This window comes from Bufo bufo, chromosome 6 (assembly GCF_905171765.1).
Source record: "Bufo bufo chromosome 6, aBufBuf1.1, whole genome shotgun sequence".
NCBI lineage: Eukaryota > Metazoa > Chordata > Amphibia > Anura > Bufonidae > Bufo > Bufo bufo.
Genome location: NC_053394.1, coordinates 105,520,444 through 105,540,682, shown reverse-complemented (window position 1 = coordinate 105,540,682; position 20,239 = coordinate 105,520,444).

The window sequence follows — 20,239 nt, the reverse complement described above, 5'->3', positions numbered from 1 at the left end:
ATGGTACTCCCAGACCTCCAGCACTCCCAGACCTCCTTATATTCTTCTCTCACACTTCTCTGGTTGACAGAGATAGAGCTTCCTGCCTGGACATCTATTCTGACCTTCTGGAGCTGTGTTGCTGCGTTCTCTGGTAGTTGGTCCAGAACGCTACCCTCCGGATCCCTGTTGGACCTTTTTGGTCTATTGTGGTCGCCCACCTGGGTGTATGTGTTTGTCTGTTTTGTCTGTCCTCTCCCTGGTGTTTCCCTCTTAGTGATAGTGGTGCGGACTAGCGATCCCACCGGCCCGTTCACTATCTAGGGCTCATTTTAGGGAAAGCCAGGGTTTAGGCACGTGATCGCCGCACGGGTGAGGAACCCGTCTAGGGACGTCAGGGCAGTCAGGTGCCAGCCGCAAGGTGAGTTCGGGGTCACCACCTTTCCCTCTCCCTTGGGCAGGGCTTTCCCTGTTTTCCTCCCTGTGCGTGACGTCGGTCATTACAGTTTTAGTGTCGCCATAGTCTGAGAGCCATAGCTTTTTATTTTTTAGGCGATTGTCTTAAATAGGGTATCATTTTTTGCGGGATGAGGTAAAGGTTTGATTGGTACTATTTTGGGGGTCATAAGCCTTTTTTATCGCTTGCTGTTGCACTTTTTGTGATGTATGGTGACAAAAATGGCTTTTTTTACACAGTTTTTATTTTTTATGGTGTTTATCGGACGGGGTCTATCATGTGATATATTTATAGAGACGGTCGTTACGGACGCGGTGATACCTAATATGTGTATTTTTTTTTTTTTTTTGGTGTGTCACGGCCAGCATTGAGGGAGGTGATGCATCACGAAATGGGGGCAGGAGGAATGTATGGGGCGGGGAGGGGGCGGACCGCATCAGGGCAGGAGGCAGGAGATAAGCTTCAGCGGCAGGCGGACACAAGGGGGGGCTTGGAGGGGCAAAGATGAGGGGCACCAGGACACATTACCTGATTTCAGAGCGCAGATCAGAGGCTGAAACCGGCATTTTTTCACTGTCATGGATCAGCAAAAACGCTTCTGCTCTGATAATACAACCATCTGCATACGTTATGAACGGATCCGGTTGTATTATCTTTAACATAGCAATGACGGATCATGAACACCACTGAAAGTCAATGGGGGACGGATCAGTTTTCTATTGTGTCTGAGAAAACGGATCCGTCCCCACTGACTTACATTGTGAGTCATGAAAGGATCCGTTTTACTCCGCACCACATCGCGGACAGAAAAACGCTGCTTGCAACGTTATTTTGTCCGCAATGGGGACGCAACCGAACGGAATGCATTCTGGCACACTCCGTTTCGTTTTTGGCGGAGCATCATACTGAGGAGGTACTGCAATAGACCATAGGTTTGATGAGGGTATCATCCAACCTAAGACCAGTCCTCAGTATTGCTACAACTTCATACAGTAGGACTTTGTGTGCCACCATACAGGCTCCCTAATTTTGCATGGAAACATTTAGACTCTTCTGCTCTTTGATGCATTTCCACTGGGTCATGATAAATGTAGTAACATTGAAATGTCACTGATGCCACCTACTGGTGAAACCAGGTAGTTCTACAGAGTCAAGGAAGGTGTGTGTTCTATGCACAGTGTAGCCCGTGTGTGGTCATGAGTCAAAGGGTCTTGTAATTGGACATACTGATTCGGCACTGGGCATGTACTGGAGGTGCATATCAGGCAATTATTCTTTCACATATAACATTCATGCACATATCCAAGATGGAGCCGTAAACAATGGCTCCTTCTGGCAGCCCCTTAGCTGGCGGCCAAATTGAGTCACATGCTATATAGGAAGGTGAGCACACTGGTGGAGATGTATCACAACTGTTGTAATTGAAAAGTAGAGTACATTCCCAAGTCAATCAGGTTGCTGCTTTTATTTTCCAAAGGTCCTCTGTAAAATGAGACGTGGAATTTGATAGACTGGGCAATTATTAAATTTTTCCTTTGCATCAGCTTTGATACATCCCATTCACTTAGTGTGCTTTATTAACCCCTTAATGACCAACCTGTTTTGGGCCCGACCAAACATTTTTCTTCATTTTTTCATCGTCACCTTCCAAGAGCTATAACTTTTTTATTTTTCCGTCTATGGAGCTGTATGAGGGCTTGTTTTTGTTTGCGGGACAAGTAGTAGATTTTAATGGTGCCATTTTGGGGTACACATAACTTTCTGAGTAACTTTAATTAACTCTTTCTGGGAGGGAAATGGGAAAATACTGCCACAGAGTTTTTAAGTTACAAATTTTGTGGCGTTCATATTTTGGCATAAATAACCTGATATATTTATTCTCTGGGTCAGTATGATTACAGCGATACCAAATACATATAGTTTTTTATTTATGTTTTACTAGTTTTGTGCAATAAGACCCCTTTTTAAAAAGAAAATCTTTTTGCATTGCCACATCCCAAGACCCATAACTTTTTTATTTTCCTTTCTATGCAGCTGTGTGAGGGCTTGATTTTTGCTGCCGACTTTTAGTTTTCATTGGTATCTTTTTAGGGTAAATAACACGTTTTGATTGCTTGTTATTGCGTTTTTTTGGTGGCGACTGAACAAAAATGAGCAATTCTGGCGTTAATGATAGGGGATAATTTACATTAAAATTGTGTAGTGCGGGTCGTTATGTACGTGGCGATATCAAGCATGTGGGGGAGGTTTTATTTTCACAATTTTTTTTATTGAAAATAGTTTTTTCTATAGAAAATTATATATTTTTTTTATTTAACCCCTTAAGGACTCAGCCCTATTTCACCTTAAGGACTTGGCCATTGTGGCGAAACCAACCTCGCCACTGGGCTTTGGAGAGGACTGGCTGCTGGCCTCTTGCCCCAGGATTATGGGCCCTATCATCAGCCCATGCAAAACTTAAGCTCCATGGCAATTGAACTGTATGTGTGTGGTCTGAGCGCCATTCAATAATATGCGCTCAGACCTAAGCTATCTGGGGATATGTTGCATGTCTTTATTTTATGTAGTAAATGTAACCTTGTGTATTTTATTGTATTTTATGTCTTTTTGCAACCATGTGCTCAATGGAGTCTGCCTCTATCCCTGGATATAATTTGATTATTTCCCATTGTCTCCAGGAAAGAGGGCTCTGTAAAACTGGTTTGAGCCAGATAGCCATGTGCCAGCCAGGGCCCAAAAGATATTTTACTAACTTTTGAACCCCTGGTCTGATTCATGCCATTTTTTAATATGTTGTTCCCCTGAATGGATTGATTGTGAATATGTAATTTTTATGTGAATGTGAGGTATGGTTTTAGAGTTATGAAAGTTGGGTAGAAAGTATGTTTAACTGTATGTATAATTGAGTCTCCTCTCAGGATAAGGGGAGGGAATATGCTGGGTGTGTTTCTATTGTCCCATTGTGTGTTTAAAATGGTGATGTCTGTTCTGTTGTCCTCACATGTGTATTGGCGATCTCCTTTTGTCCTCAGAGATAATTGGATTGCTCTTCAGGTTGTCTGGACAGAGAGGAGGAAACCATGATGCATTGTGGGGATATGTTGTCCTATGTTACAGTCTTCATTCTGGTCCTCTGGGGGCGTGAACGATTGGTTGCTGTAGTTACATTGTATGTCTTGTAATATACTGATTGGTTGTATTTCAAACCCCTGTGGGCAGTACTCTGTTTGTTTTTTGTGAATAAAAGAGGCTGTACTTCAAGTACAGTCAGACCACTGCTTGACCCTCAAAACGGAGCCTTGTCTCGTTATTGGGGGGATTCACTGTATGCTGTTAGAGGACCGATTGCCAGGATTGTATGCTTTTCCTGTTCGTCTGCTAGCAGCTATTCGTGAGGTTCCAGTTTGGAGTGCTACTTTGTATCCAGTTCGGGAATTTGGTGTTCTGCAGTAGCTGTGCCTGTCTCTCAGAAAGGGGCTTATCGCCTAAACGGATTTTAACCCCTTGTCTGCGGAAACGGTCCGTTACAGCCATTTTTTGCAAATCTGACCAGTGTCACTTTATGTGGTGATAACTTTAAAACGCTTTTACTTATCCAGGCCATTCTGAGATTGTTTTTTTTGTCACATATTGTACTTCATAACACTGGTAAAATGGAGTAAAAAAAAAAACATTTTTATTTATAAAAAAATACCAAATTTACCAAAATTTTGGGAAAATTTGCAAATTTCCAAGTTTCAATTTCTTTACTTCTATAATACATAGTAATACCTCCAAAAATAGCTATTAGTTTAGTACATTCCCCATATGTCTACTTCATGTTTGGATCATTTTGGGAATGTCATTTTATTTCTTGGGGACGTTACAAGGCTTAGAAGTTTAGATGCAAATCTTGAAAATTTTCTGAAATTTTCAAAAACCCACTTTTTAGGGACCAGTTCAGGTCTGAAGTCACTTTGTGAGGCTTACATAATAGAAATCACCCAAAAGTGACCCCATTCTAGAAACTACACCCCTCAAGGTATTCAAAACTGATTTTACAAACATTATTAACCCTTTAGGTGTTACCCAAGAGTTGATAACAAATGGAGATGAAATTTCAGAATTTCAATTTTTTGCCAAATTTTCAATTTTAATCCATTTTTTCCACTAACAAAGCAAGGGTTAACAGCCAAACAAAACTCTATATTTATTGCCCTGACTCTGCGGTTTACAGAAACACCCGATATGTGGTCGTACACCACTCTACGGCCCCACGTCAGGGCGTAGAGGGAAAGGAACGCCGTGTGGTTTTTGGAAGGCAGATTTCGCTGGACTGGTTTATTTACACCATGTCCCATTTGAAGCCCCCTGATGCACCCCTAGAGTAGAAACTCCAAAAACGTGACCCCATTTTGGAAACTACGGGATAAGGTGGCAGTTTTTTTGGTACTATTTTAGGGTACATATGATTTTTGGTTGATCTTTATTACACTTTTTGTGAAGCAAAGTAACAAAAAATAGAAATTCAGAAATTTCATCTCCATCTGCCATTGACTCTTGTGGAACACTTGACGCTGGGTTCACACCTGAGCGTACTGAAGGAGCGCTCTGTATGCGCGATTTTATCGGGCGTTTACTATTTGCGGCCGGCAACAAGCAAACACCCGTTGTCGCACGTTCCCGGAAGTCTATGTACGGGAACGCGCGACCATACGCCCCAAAGAAGCTCCTGTACTTCTTGGGGCGTAGGGCGTTTTACAGCGCGTTCGTACGCGCTGTAAAACGCTCAGGTGAGAACCATGCCCATAGGGAATCATTGGTTCTTGCCTGTTGAGCGTTTTACAGTGCGTAGGAACGCGCTGTAAAACGCTCAGGTGTGAACCCAGCCTAAAGGGTTAACAAAGTTTGTAAAATCAGTTTTGAATACCTTGAGGGGTGTAGTTTCTTAAATGGGGTCACTTTTTGGAGTTTCTACTCTAGGGGTGCATCAGGGGGGCTTCAAATGGGACATGGTGTCAAAAAACAAGTCCAGCAAAAAATGCCTTCCAAAATCCATATGGCATCCCTTTCCTTCTGCGCCCTACTGTGTACCCGTACAGAGGTTTACGACCACATATGGGGTGTTTCTGTAAACTAAAGAATCAGGGCAATAAATATTGAGTTTTGTTTGGCTGTTAACCCTTGCTTTGTTACGGGAAAAAATGGATTAAAATGGAAAATTTGCCAAAAAATACCTGTTTTGGCACCGTTATTATTTTTTATTATTTACAACGTTCATCTGACAGATTAGATCATGTACTATTTTTATAGAGCAGGTTGTTACGGACGCAGGGATACCTAATATGTTTACTTTTTTAAATTTATTTAAGTTTTACACAATAATATCATTTTTGAAACAAATAGTCTGAGAGCCATAGTTTTTTTTATTTTTTGGGCGATTGTCTTAGTTAGGGTCTCATTTTTTGCAGGATGAGATGACTGTTTTAATGGTATGATTTTGGGGTACATACGACTTTTTTGATCACTTTTATTACCTTTTTTTTGGAAGTAAGGTGACAAAATTATGGCTTTTTTTACACCATTTTTATTTTTTATTTTTACGTTGTTCATCTGAGGGGTTAGATCATGTGATATTTTTATAGAGCAGGTTCTTACGGACACGGCAATACCTAATATGTGTACCTTTTTTTTATTTATTAAGGTTTTACACAATAATATAATTTTTTAAACCAAAAAAACTTGTTTAAGTGTCTCCATAGTCTGAGAGATAAAAAGAAGATTTTCTGAACCTTTTTTCGGCGCTGAACACAGGAGGCGTAGATGCTTCTTTAAAAGGAAAGTTGTTTTTTTATTATTTATGTCAACGCGTTTCAAGGGCGTACAGCCCTCTTCATCAGGACAATAAAAAGTATATGTTGAGAGATAACAGAACCTCGTTTTTTAAACAGTATTTTGGCGCGCAGGCCAGTGGTTTTTTGGAGGGGCGGGGGCTCCACACAACATCACATGGTAAGTGCATCTTGTATAAAGTGCATTTAGACTGTAATACAGCCACACACACGAGGTGCGGCCTCCTGTCTCCTTTTGTCTCTTTTTCTCCATAGTCTGAGAGCCATAGTTGTTTTGTTTTTTTGGGCCATTGTCTCATGTAGGGGCTCATTTTTTGCGGGATAAGACGACAGTTTGAATGGTATTATTTTGGCATACATACGACTTTTTTGATCACTTTTATTATCTTTTTTTGGACGTAAGGTGAGCAAAATTTCAATTTCCTCATAGTTTTTATTTTTTATGGCGTTCACCGTGCGGGGAATGTAACATGACCGTTCGGGTCGCTATGGACGCGGTGGTATATAACATGTGTAGAGAATTTTATTTTTTACATTTTTAATCAGGGATAAATGTTTTTGTTTTTTTTTTACATTTTTTTCATTTTTTTAAAAAAAAAATTTACTCAGACCCACTTGGTTCTTGAAGATCCAGTGGGTCTGATGTCTGTATAGTACAGTACACTATATAGTGTACTGCACTGTATTTCACTCACACTTTGTCTGAACAGATCTCTGCCTTTAGCACAGATCTGTTCAGCACCATGGACAGCAGGATGCCTGAGAAGGTGTCCTGTTGCCATGGGAACCTTCCCCGTCTGCCACAACTGAGCAGACGGGGAAGAGGAGGGAGGAGGCAGTGATCAAAACTACACAGGACGTACCGGTACGCCCTGGGTCCTTAAGTTCTCGGGAAACAGGGCGTACCGGTACGTCCTAAGTCCTTAAGGGGTTAATACATTTTTTTCCTAACTTTTTTTAACCACTTAATAGTTCCACAAGGGGACTATAACAGGCGATCTTTTGATTGCTTCTAAAATACAATGCACTATAAGAATAGTGCATTGTCTGTTTCTCCCCCTTCCCTACCGATCTACCTTATTACCTTCTAAGTGACAACCGAGCTCAATATATTTTGTGCTTGGAGTTGCGGAGCAACTGCCCCATCTTGGTGACGGTGCCGCACTTGCTCTGTAGCTCACTGTACGACACAGCGTATTGCTGAACTGTTACTATTTTCACTGCCAGTGATGGTTATAAAAATTTCCTCAATTAACGCAAACAGTCTAAATAGCCCTTTTAAACGTTCATTACTTTGGAAAGAAGTTAATTTTCTTAAATGTGACGTAATTTGCATTCAATAGACTCATCTGAATGAATCCGACACTCACAGACTTAAAAATTAAAAAAATTCTAATGTATTTGCATCACCTGCAGTGAACAAGAAAAGAGGGGTAATCATTGCCGTGAAAGATTCCCTTTCTTTCCAAGTAATTCAGTGCAAAATAGATGACAATGGAAGATATGTTATACTTGTATGCACTATTAACAATACACTTTTCACTATGGTTTCTCTGTACGCGCCAAACATAAACCAGTTAGTATTCATTAAAGAAGTAAAATCCACTGCTCAATCCGTTAAACAAGGTTCTCTGATTATTTGTGGAGACTTTAACTTACCCCCAGCGCCAAATATCGATAAATCCAACCATACAAAATCCCAACCCTCTATACAATTTGCACAATACTTATTAGCAGAAGATTTATATGATACTTGGAGAGTATTGCACGCATCAGAATGCGATTTATACCTTTTATTCACACCCCCATCAACAGTACTCTAGAATTGACTTGATAATTGCTGACAAATGGACCTTACAAAATGTCCAATCATCCAACATTGGACCCATAACCTGGTCTGATCACACACCAATCTCATGTCAAATCTTAGAACGGTTTAACCAACCAGCACATACTCCCTGGAGAATCAACAATTACCACTTATCCTTACCCTGCACACAAGCTCAAATCAGCGAGGCACTTAAAGAATACTTCATGTACAACTACACTCCGGAGATACAACTAACTACAACTTGGTGTGCTCACAAGGCCTATAAGAGGCCATCTCATCCGAATTTCATCCTTCTTAAAAAAAACTAAGACTAATGCGTACAGAACAGCTATGCACCTCTATAACTAATTTAGAAATTAAAGATGAGACAAACCCCTCCCAGACCAATAAAAACCAACTTAGAGAACTTTAATATGAGTTATATCAACTCTATCAAAATAACTATGAACATAACTTAAGGAAATCAAAAGCCAAATACTACTCACAAGGCAATAAGGCGAGTAAGATCCTGGCTAATAAAATTAAAGCTACACAAAATAGGAAAAAATTACCATTTATGCATAACTCCCGCCAAGAAAAAGTGATCAATCTGCAGGAAATCTCTAATACCTTTGCCGATTATTATGTAAAATTATATAATCTTAAGAACAACAAACTAGTGCCCATCCAACCCCGGATCTAATTAACAACTTCTTATCCGACATTTCACTACCTAAATTGTCCCTAGAACAATTGGAGCAAATAAATAAACCGATTGAGAGTAAAGAAATTTTGCATATTATCAAATGAATAAAAAACAATAAATCCCCAGGACCTAATGGATTAACTAATGAATATTTTAAAACCTTTGGGGATATGTTATCTTTCCATCTCATTTACAAATTCTCTCATATAATGACTACAGGAAATATACCACCTGAAATACTTCAAGCCACCATAGTGGCTTTCCCCAAACCGGGTAAATCCCCTGATTATCCAGAAAATTTCAGCCCAATTTCTCTCCTAAATTCTGACCTAAAAATCTATTCTAAATTATTAGCAAATAGGTTATCATCCATAGTTCCACACCTTGTTCACCATGACCAAGTAGGATTTATAAAATCGAGACAAACCTTGGATGGCACTAGATGTATAATTGATCAAATTAATTTAGCGAAAACAGGACAAACGCTTTTCCTGTTCCTGTCTCTGGACGCGGAGAAGGCGTTCGACCGAGTGCATTGGGGGTACTTGGAGGCAGTACTGTCAAAATTTGGAATACAGGGACAGTTTGCCAGGGCTGTGGGTGCACTTTATTCTGCACCTTCGGCAAGAGTACTTATTATCGGAATGTTATCCAACCGATTTCAAATAAATAACGGAACAAGGCTGGGATGTCCCCTATCGCCCATTATATTTGCACTAATAATCGAACCTTTAGCTGAATGTATTAAACATCACGCACAGATTACAGGCATACAAGTAAGAGAAATAACCCATAAAATCTGATTATTTGCTGATGATATTATCTTGGCATTAACCAACCCAATAACGTCTCTACCTACCATGATGCAAATTTTAAAGTCCTTTAGCTTAGTGTCTTATTATAGCTTGAACGTAGCTAAATGCCAGGTTCTTAACATCGGATTGAAGGATCCTGATCTCACTTTATTGAAAACCAGTTACCCCTTTAAATGGGACTCTGAATACATTACATATTTGGGAATCAAGTTAACTTCGTCAACCACCGATCTCCTACCAGTAAATATTAAAGGGTTTCTATCACTTCGTATCACATATTTAGCTGTCAGACACTAGCGATCCGCTAGTGTCTGCTCTAACAAACCATCCTAATATAATAGGTTTTGGGGCAGCCGTTTCGCTAAAAAAAGAACTTATATCTATATGCTAATGAGCCTCTAGGTGCTATGGGGGCGTCATTAGCACCTAGAGGCTCGGTCTACCTTCACAAACTGCCGCCGCCCAGCGCGTCCCTCCAGCCCGCCCATCTCCTGCTGAATGCGATCCTCCCCGTGCGCGTCTCTATTCTGCGCATGCGCAGTGAATGTCTGACCGCTTCCCTGCACAGACATCTCCACTGCGCCTGTTCCTCGGAGCACTATGATGTCATCGACGCAGGCGCAGTGGAGATGTCTGTGCAGGGAAGCGGTCAGGCATTCACTGCGCATGCGCAGAATAGAGATGCGCACGGGGAGGATCGCATTCAGCAGGAGATGGGCGGGCTGGAGGGACGCGCTGGGCGGCGGCAGTTTGTGAAGGTAGACCGAGCCTCTAGGTGCTAATGACGCCCCCATAGCACCTAGAGGCTCATTAGCATATAGATATAAGTTCTTTTTTTAGCGAAACGGCTGCCCCAAAACCTATTACATTAGGATGGTTTGTTAGAGCAGACACTAGCGGATCGCTAGTGTCTGACAGCTAAATATGTGAAACGAAGTGGTAGAAACCCTTTAAAATAAGAAAAAATTAAATCTGACCTAAATAAAATGAAACACCATGAAATTTCCTGGATTGGAAGGATATCGGTGGTGAAAATGTTCATTATACCTCAGATTCTTTACTTATTTCGCAACCTACCAATTCCTATGCTCATGAAACACCTAAAAGAGATCCAGAAATCGTTACTTAAATATATATGGCAAGATTTAAAAAAAAACTAGAGTTCAAGTGGATATACTTTATTTACCTATTTCCAAAGGGGGATTGGGATGCCCGTCAGTCATTAGGTATTATAGAGCTTGTATATTTGAACAGCTGAGATTTACATGGCTAAATCAGGCCAACAAACATTGGATCACTATTGAGAACCACATCTTGGGGATTGATAAACCTCAGATATTTTTCTACTCAGTTTTATTAAATAAAAATTCCTGCACCACAAATATCCCACCTACAATCCAAGCAGTGCTGGACATTTGGACCCTATTAACGACTAAACTGAAACTTATCAACGTCTCCCTTTCTGAGATCCCGTTGGAGGTCATGGGGAGATGCATCTCAGATCTAAATATTAATAATTGGATTGATATGAGAATAAAAAAATTGGGAGATATGGTAATGAATGATGCTTTGGATTCCTTTACGAATTTAACCCTTAAATTTAGGATCCCTCATAGGGAACTATATAAGTTCCTACAAATTAGGCACTTTTTATCTGGGATGGGTTTCCCCATGACCTCTGAAACTTCTCATTTAAAGAAGGTACTACACAACCCTCTGCATAATCTCAAAACCCTGTCTCTCGGTTACTACTTAATGACTGAGAGTCCGGACTCACCACTGAACCCATTATTACAAAAATGGGAATGAACGATAAATTTAAATGTATCCTGGGAACAATGGGAGTCGGCATTCATGTACCTCTTCCAGATGTGTCAACCATCTGGAAAATTCCAGGAAAATTCTATACAGATGGTATTATACTCCCCATAGATTATCCAAAATGTACCCCACATCATCTCAGGCCTGCTAGAGATGTTCATCAGCAAAAGCCGATATGGAACATATTTGGTGGGAATGTAGTGAGATTAAACCATTTTGGATCTCAATTAACCTCATTTTATTCCAAATTTGTAATACTTCCATTTCACTCTCATTGGCCCAAAGCTTACTCTCCATTGATCTGGATCTTTTCCCCAAGACCCATAGAACAGTTATTATTCACGTTATGATAGCAACTAGGATGAAAATTGCTCAGTATTGGAAAAACCCATTTCCTCCTCCCTTAATGCAAATAATTGATTTGGTTAACAATAACTGTCTTTGTGAACTGATTAATGCTTCTGGAAATAATAATCGAGCCAAATTTAGAGTTACATGGCATTACTGGCTACAATCCCGATACAACAAAGTTGTATCAAATATATTATAGAGCTTGCTACCCCTTGTCACTTTTACCCTTTCCTGCCTTACCCTTAGGGTACTTTCACACTAGCGTTTTTCTTTTCCGGCGCTGAGTTCCGTCCTAGGGGCTCAAATCCGGAAAAGAACTGATCAGTTTTATCCTAATGCATTCTAAATGGAGAGTAATCCGCTCAGGATGCATCAGGATGTCTTCAGTTCAGTCTTTTTGACTGATCCGGCTTTTGCATGTTAAACCAGAAAAATGTGAAAAAAAAGTTAAAGTCCATAAATAGCGGATCCGTTTTTTACAATGCATTTTTTCATTGTGATCAAAATCCTGATCAGGATTCAAATGTAATCCGTTTTCACACGTTTTTCCGGATCCTGCGGGCAGATCCGGTGTCGGAATTGAACGCCAGATTAAATAAACGCTAGTGTGAAAGTAGCCTCAGGCCTAGTTCACACGAACGTATGGCTTTTATAGTTTTTTGCGGTCCGTTTTTCACGGATCCGTTGTTCCGTTTTTGAGTTCCGTTGTGTTTCCGTTTCTGTTCCGTTTTTTCCGTATGGCATATACAGTAATTACATAGAAAAAATTGGGCTGGGCATAACATTTTCAATAGATGGTTCAGCAAAAACGGAACAGATACGGAAGACATACGGATGCATTTCCGTATGTGTTCCGTTTTTTTTGCAGACCCATTGACTTTAATGGAGCCACGGAACGTGATTTGTAGCCAAATATAGGACATGTTCTATCTTTCAACGGAACGGAAAAACGGAAATACGGAAACGGAATGTATACGGAACACATTCAGTTTTTTTTGCGGAACCATTGAAATGAATGGTTCCGTATACGGACCGTATACGGAAAACAAAAAAACGGCTCGTACACCCGCAAACACCCGTGAACTAGGCCTTACCCTGTTTTTGATGTTATCCTTTGTTATTGAAATATTGACAAACATTGCAAATTTTTGTATGAGAAATTTGATTCTTTATTGATAACAATAAAATACATGCTTTAAAAAAAGGAATAGTGCATTGTATTTTAAAAGCAATCAAATGTCAGTGACTACTCAAGGCAGGCTTGAGGTCTATACCAGGTCCCAGCCTGCCTATACACACATCAGCACCCCGCAATCTCATTTTTGGGGTGCTGATGGAAGACAGAGGGAATCTGCCCCCTCTGTCACCACTTACATGCAGCTTGCGCCATTGCCGATACGGGCTGTTAGAGCAGAAGCGTGCAGCGTTTAGACCGCCATAGTGACTGCCGTAAAAAGACGTATGGGTGGTCACTAAGGGGTTAAAGGGGTTGTCCAGCCTTTACTAAGTGATGGCCTGTCCTGATTTCAATGTGAGCAGCGCTGTAGTAACGAGCTTCCACCACTACAAGGCTGATGGGCGGCGGTGCAGGTTGTCAGACCCTTGCCAATCAGCTGGTGATGGTCTGTCCTGAGGATAGGCCATCCCTTAGGCCCCTTTCACATGGGCGAGTTTTCTGCACGGGTGCAATGCGTGAGGTGAAAGCATTGCACCTGCACTGAATCCTGACCCATTCATTTCAGTGGGTATGTGCGATGTTTTTCACGCATCACTTGCGTGAAAATCGCAGCATGCTCTATATTCTGTGTTTTTCATGCAACGCAGGCCTCATAGCAATGAATGGGGCTGCGTGAAAATCGCATTGCATCCGCAAGCAAGTGCAGATGCAATGCGATTTTCACGGATGGTTGCTAAGGAGACGAGGGATGAGCAACCCAGGACCCCATTTACTTTATTATTTTCAATTATAACATGGTTATAATGGAAAATTATAGCATTCTTTAATACAGAATGCAAAGTGAAATGTCAATTGAGGGTAAAAAAATTATAAAAACCTTACTCACCTCATCCACTTGATCCTGCAGCCGGGATCCTTTTCTACGTTCTTCTTGAAGGACCTGCAAAAGGACCTTCGCTGACGGTGATGTCAGCGCAGGTCCTGCTGAATGAAGATAGAAGATCAAAGCGAAGGTCCTTTTGTAGATCCTTCAAGAAGAACACAGAAGAGGATCCCGGCTGCACGATCAAGTGGATGAGGTGAGTAATGTTTTTATTATTTTTTTTACCCTCAATTGACATTTCACTTTGCATTCTGTATTAAAGAATGCTATTATTTAAATAATAAAATCTACACAATACCTAACTCAAAACCGAACTTCAGTGAAGAAGTCCGGGTTTGGGTCTGGGTAGCGCATTTAGTTTTTTCTCACGCGAGTGCAAAAGGCATTGCACTCGCGCAGAAAAAACTGAACAACGGAACGCAATCGCAGTCAAAATCCGGCCCTCACCTGCGACGCCCATGTAAATGAGGCCTTAGTAAAGGCTGGACAACCACTTTCAATAATACTGTATGTGTTAAATTGCACACAAGATTATGCTTTGACCTAATATGTCCACTCCAGGAGGATGGGGTTTAAATATGGTGTGCTGTAATGCTCACCTGATTTGGTTGTGTGGTTTAGGCACAACTCTAATACAAGCCTGCATCCCCTCTGCTGACGCTTGACCTGACGAAGGGAGCGATTCACTGCAGACATGTGTCGTCTTAATAAAGAATCCTCTGCTGGCGCTTTACATGGGAGTCCCTTTTTCAGTGCGATCCTGAAGAGATTTGACAAGTTCTAAGGCAATGGGATCTGTAAAACAGCAATAGAACCAGATCAGTCACAGCTAATGTTTAAGTGGATCAAATGACACAAGTGTAGACAGTCCTAGAGAAGGGTGGACTGGGAATTTAAAGTGGCCCTGAAAATAAAAACTAAATGTGGCTTCAAGTCATAGGTGGGTCCAAACTGAAGAAGGCAGGACAACACAAGTAGGTGGGACCAATACAAGTAGGCAGGAACAACAGAAGTAAGCGGGCCGACAATACCACCCCAGCAGAACCAAATACGAAGTATGAAACTGTGTCCCCCTACCTGAGGACAGTGGTACACTTGAATTCAGGAGAGCATCTGCGCCGCTGGCCAGGTACCTGATGCTCCTACTTTAATTGTGGCCATAAGGAAGGCTCCGGTGACCCCCCGGGCATTGGCCCACCGGCAAATTTCCCTGAGGGGTGTAAAGTCAGTCTGCCCGCTGGTTCTAATGGTAAGTCTATAAAATAACTGGCCACAGCCAGGGGTGGATGACATATATTCATCCTGTGCAGCTGCACAGGGGCCCAGTAGGTACGAGGGGCACTGCCCCTAAAGCAACTACTATGTATTAGATTGCATGTCAAGATCTAAGATAATGAATTATTACAGGTGAATTAGGGTGGTGTCACACACAGCCTTTTGTGTCAGTTTTTGATGTAGTCTTTTAATCCAAAGCCAGAAGTGGATCCAGCAGGAAGGAGATGTATAAGGCTTTGCTTCAAATTTCTCATTCCCTTCCAACCCACTTCTGGTTTTGGGGCGTGCTCCATGATGAGCTGCTGGACTGATCACAGCCTGATAAAAATGGGAAAAGTTGAGGTCTGCACTCTTGTGAAGCGTTGATGCCTGTGAAAGACTTAGTCAATCAATCCATAATTAAAAATTATTCATGGAACTCCAGGTAAGTATAATGCGATTAATTCATCTTTTAATGTTCAGGTTCTTTAAACATCCAAAGAACGCACAGTGTGTTTCAGTGGAGCAGGCTGAGTGATGTCTGGTCACAGGACCCTCCATCAGAGGCCATCATATGGACAGGACCTATATGTGGACAGCGCAGAAGATTTGCCCAGCAAGGGGGCATGGCTTATGAAATTTGAGAACGGTACAGAATATCAACAAAGGCTATATTAGTAACTGTTATATAGTAATCTTACATACACATCCCTGTAAGAATACACCCATGTACTGCAGTACAGGGGGGCATTCCTATGGATGAGTGGGGTTATACAGTGGGGGAAATAATTATTTGACCCCTCACTGATTTTGTAAGTTTGTCCAATGACAAAGAAATGAAAAGTCTCAGAACAGTATCATTTCAATGGTAGGTTTATTGTAACAGTGGCAGATAGCACATCAAAAGGAAAATCGAAAAAATAACTTTAAATAAAAGATAGCAACTGATTTGCATTTCATTGAGTGAAATAAGTATTTGAACCCTCTAACAAAAAAAGACTTAATACTTGGTGGAAAAACCCTTGTTTGCAAGCACAGAGGTCAAACGTTTCTTGTAATTGATGACCAAGTTTGCGCACATTTTAGGAGGAATGTTGGTCCACTCCTCTTTGCAGATCATCTCTAAATCCCTAAGGTTTCGAGGCTGTCTCTGTGCAACTCTGAGCTTGAGCTCCCTCCATAGGTTTTCGATTGGATTAAGGTCCGGAGACTGACTAGGCCACTCCATGACCTTAATGTGCTTCTTCTTGAGCCACTCCTTTGTTGCCTTTGCTGTATGTTTTGGGTCATTGTCGTGCTGGAACACCCATCCACGACCCATTTTCAGTTTCCTGGCAGAGGGAAGGAGGTTGTCGCTCAGGATTTCACGATACATGGCTCCGTCCATTTTCCCGTTTATGCGAATAAGTTGTCCTGTGCCCTTAGCAGAAAAACACCCCCAAAGCAAAATGTTTCCACCCCCATGCTTGACGGTGGGGACGGTGTTTTGGGGGTCATAGGCAGCATTTTTCTTCCTCCAAACACAGCGAGTTGAGTTAATGCCAAAGAGCTCTATTTTGGTCTCATCAGACCACAGCACCTTCTCCCAGTCACTCTCTGAATCATTCAGGTGTTCATTGGCAAACTTCAGACGGGCCTGCACATGTGCCTTCCTGAGCAGGGGGACCTTGCGAGCCCTGCAGGATTTTAATCCATTGCGGTGTAATGTGTTTCCAATGGTTTTCTTGGTGACTGTGGTCCCTGCTAATTTGAGGTCATTAACTAACTCCTCCCGTGTAGTTCTAGGATGCTTTTTCACCTTTCTCAGAACCATTGACACCCCACGAGGTGAGATCTTGCGTGGAGCCCCAGAGCGAGGTCGATTGATGGTCATTTTGTGCTCCTTCCATTTTCGAACAATCGCACCAACAGTTGTCACCTTCTCTCCCAGCTTCTTGCTAATGGTTTTGTAGCCCATTCCAGCCTTGTGCAGGTCTACAATTTTGTCTCTGACATCCTTGGACAGCTCTTTGGTCTTTCCCATGTTGGAGAGTTTGGAGTCTGCTTGATTGATTGATTCTGTGGACAGGTGTCTTTTATACAGGTGACTAGTTAAGACAGGTGTCCTTAATGAGGGTGACTAATTGAGTAGAAGTGTCTAACCACTCTGTGGGAGCCAGAACTCTTAATGGTTGGTAGGGGTTCAAATACTTATTTCACTCAATGAAATGCAAATCAGTTGCTATCTTTTATTTAAAGTTATTTTTTCGATTTTCCTTTTGATGTGCTATCTGCCACTGTTACAATAAACCTACCATTGAAATGATACTGTTCTGAGACTTTTCATTTCTTTGTCATTGGACAAACTTACAAAATCAGTGAGGGGTCAAATAATTATTTCCCCCACTGTAGTTCTATTTAATACATATTTAATGTCCACGTCTGCTCCTGAGGGCCCCTTCATATCCTGACTGTCACTTGAGGTGGAGACAGTCCAGGAGATAGCACAGCAGCCAGTAACACTCACTCCCTTCCGCTGTGGCGCATGTAGACTGGCAGGAGTAAGCTGATTGGTGGATGCGGCAGAGCAGCAGTTTCCCCTTGCGATTACCACCAATCAGAGAAGGAGAATGGTTGTCCTCTGGAATGGACCCCTGCACCACACTACAGCATACCTCACTTGTACAGCATCCCGCCACGCACTGCAGCTTGCTGATGCCGCCCGCCCCACACATCTTCTGCAATGGGCCGTCCACCATCATTTTGGCACATTCCCTTTATAAGACGCACTGACCCCCCCCCCCATTTTTTTTTTTTTGGGGGGGGGGAGGAGTCAGTGCTTCTCAGTATTATTAAGCAAAAAACACAGTATCCACTAGAAGATAAAAGCCCTGTGTGCATGCGCTGTGTCTGTGCGTGTGTGCCGATTTTTACACTGGGCATGCGCGGCGCCGACTAATCAGCATACGGCGCTCCACTTGCTAGCACTTCCGCAGTCCCCAGTCCCCATAGCTCTGTGTGCTTTTATTGTGTAAAAAAACGATTTGATACATATGCAAATTAATTTGCACACAGAGCTATGGGGACTGGGTATTGCGGATGTGCTAGCGGTCATCTAGCAACCCATGTCCTCAGCTCTATACACAAAATCCCAGTGACAGGTTCCCTTTAAAGAACCTGTACATTAAAAGATGAATTATTTGCATTACACTTACCCGGAGTGCCATGGATAATTTTTGAGCCTGATAAAAATGCAGGACGATCTGTAGTTATTAATGATACCATTTTGGGGTTTGTATGACATTTTATTCATTTTTTGTGGGAGGTGAAGCAACCAAAAAACGCAGAATCAGCCATTTTGCCTTTTTTATTCCGTTTTGCCGTTTGCCATATTTTTATATTTTAATAGTATGGGTATTTTCGCACGTGGCGATACCCATAATGTTTATTTTTTTATTGTTTATTTATTTTGATTTGGGGGAAAGAAGTGTGATTTGAATTTTTATATATTTTTTTAAAACTTTTTTTTAGGCCTCCAAATGAACCCCAACATGCAATCATTAGATAGCAATTTGTATAGAGTAATGGAATTGTATCCATTACCGTATACATAGATCACTATATTACACTTCAGTGCTGCCACCTGCTGGCCTGAATTGGAATATACAAGTAATGAGCCTAAAAGCCTAGTACAGGATCTGGCTCATTACTTTTATGCCTTTCAGATGCCGTCATCACTTTGGACCATGGCATCTGAGGGGTTAATGTTAATGAGACACATCCCAGTCGTGGCCTGCTGTTTGCTGACGCCCTCCACCCCTGCCAGATGTTTTGATCTGCGCGACGTGGAGATGCAGCGATGGTGTCGGGGAGTTGGGTAAGTATAAACTACATGAGGGGCCCAGGCATTAGGGGGACATTATAGGGGTTAGATAAGAGGACCTTTCACTAGTTTAAAAACTAAAAACTAACTATATCAGTGGGCAGAGCGGCGCCCAGGGGTCCCCAGGGCGCCGCTCTGCCCACTGATATAGTTAGTTTTTAAACTAGTGAAAGGTCCTCTTTAAGGCACTTTCCATAAGGAGATATAGTATCCCCCAATTCCTTCTGAAGACATAGCAAATAAAAGCTTGTGGCGCCATCTAGTGAAAACAGAAGGGATTGACAGTATTGATACATTTATGTTTTGTGGATGAATCATCTATGGTGAAGTTGCTTCCAGACTGTATGGTACCTCTAATGGGGCCTGTGGAGGAAGGAGGCCTGGCCCTGCAGGAAAGGACCACCCCCAAATTACACATACATAGTTAGGTGTGAAAACCAGAAGAATGATGTGGAGAAGGACCTGTGATGATGTCATCATCATGTGATCAGGGCAGGAATAAAGAGCTCAGCAGCTGTGGAGGTGAAGGACCTGTGATGATGTCATCATCATGTGACCAGTGCAGGGAGGCAAAGCTCAGCAGCTGTGGAGGTGAAGGACCTGTGATGATGTCATCATCATGTGACCAGTGCAGGGAGGCAGAGCTTAGCAGCTGTGGAGGTGAAGGACCTGTGATGATGTCATCATCATGTGACCAGTGCAGGGAGACAGAGCTCAGCAGCTGTGGAGGTGAAGGACCTGTGATGATGTCATCATCATGTGACCAGTGCAGGGAGGCAGAGCTCAGCAGTGAAGAGGAAAAAGAGGTGAAAAACCCTGCAATCCATCAGCGGTGGTCGTGCTTCCACACTATAGGAAATATAGCCGGTGTTCCGTTAGATTTCCCTACTCTCGTCACTTCCGGCTGCACCGGACATGACGTGAGGAGGTGTGCCGCGCCGCGCAGGCGCACAACGATGGGGTAGGGAAATTTCACAGCAGAGTTAGCTGGACACCGGCTGACACTGCGCATGCGCCGGGAGCCTCACCAGCGGTTAGGGTAGGGAAAAATTACGGGCCAGTGCTTTTTCCCTACCCTAACCGCTGGTGAGGCTCCCATCGCATGCGCAGTGTCGGCCGGTGTCCATCTGAGAACATCCATCCGTTCCGCAGAATACGGAATACACACGGACGTCATCCGTATTTGTTTTTGTGAACCGCAAAATACATCTGGTCGTGTGCATGAGCCCTTATTCTGACGCCCATGTGGGTGTATTTCTGCCTCTGCAATTCCCTAGATATATACACCCGCAG